Source organism: Limulus polyphemus, unplaced genomic scaffold (assembly GCF_000517525.1).
Source record: "Limulus polyphemus unplaced genomic scaffold, Limulus_polyphemus-2.1.2 Scaffold4591, whole genome shotgun sequence".
NCBI lineage: Eukaryota > Metazoa > Arthropoda > Merostomata > Xiphosura > Limulidae > Limulus > Limulus polyphemus.
The window spans coordinates 29,031-29,840 of NW_013670201.1; positions in this window are offsets into that span (position 1 = coordinate 29,031).

The window sequence follows — 810 nt, forward strand, 5'->3', positions numbered from 1 at the left end:
TCCATTATGCTTGGGTCCCCTTTTAGCACAATATGTACTCTAGGTCCTGCACCATTCTTCCTCACCTTTCCTCATACCTATCCAGTAAAATCTCTGTCGTAGGCGACTCAATGTCTTCTTAATTCCGAGATGTCCTCATGTTAAAGTATTATGGGATTGACGCAGCACAACTTCCCGTACCTTTCTCGGTATAACTGTTTGCCAGGTCGTCACTTTCCCATCTCCAGAGAAGAATATCATCTTCAAGCTTCAACTGGTCCCATTGTACCCAATAGTTATTTGTCACAGGGCTTAGACTAGACACCTTCTCCCAAGAAGGGTGCAAAACACTTGCTTTTAGAAAATTAATTATTGACTTCAACTTATGGTCTTTCTCCTGCACTGCTTTGATATCAATATTTGGTTCCATTTCACCATCATCAACTCTTTCAGTCACTTTGACTTCAGCTTGATGGCACGTAATTAGTTCAACCTCTCTTTTAACAATTACCGGAACTTGGCCTTTGTTATTCCCAAACGTCATTTTATCAAAATCAATTACACACTTCCTCCGTAGTAAGTAGTCCAATCCTAATATGCATTTGTCTTCGATGTCAGCCAAGTATATTTTGTGTCTGTCCTTCATTTCCATGAGCTCAATAGTTACCCACACTGGTCCCCACAACCTTGCATAATATCCTGTCACACCACAGAGCTTCTGTATGGCTTCTGGTGGGATCTAGCACCTTCATATTCACAAGGGTTTGCTGAGATGCAGAATCTATGACAAAGTTGCACTTTTGCACATCCAGCTTCTTTGTCACATAGACA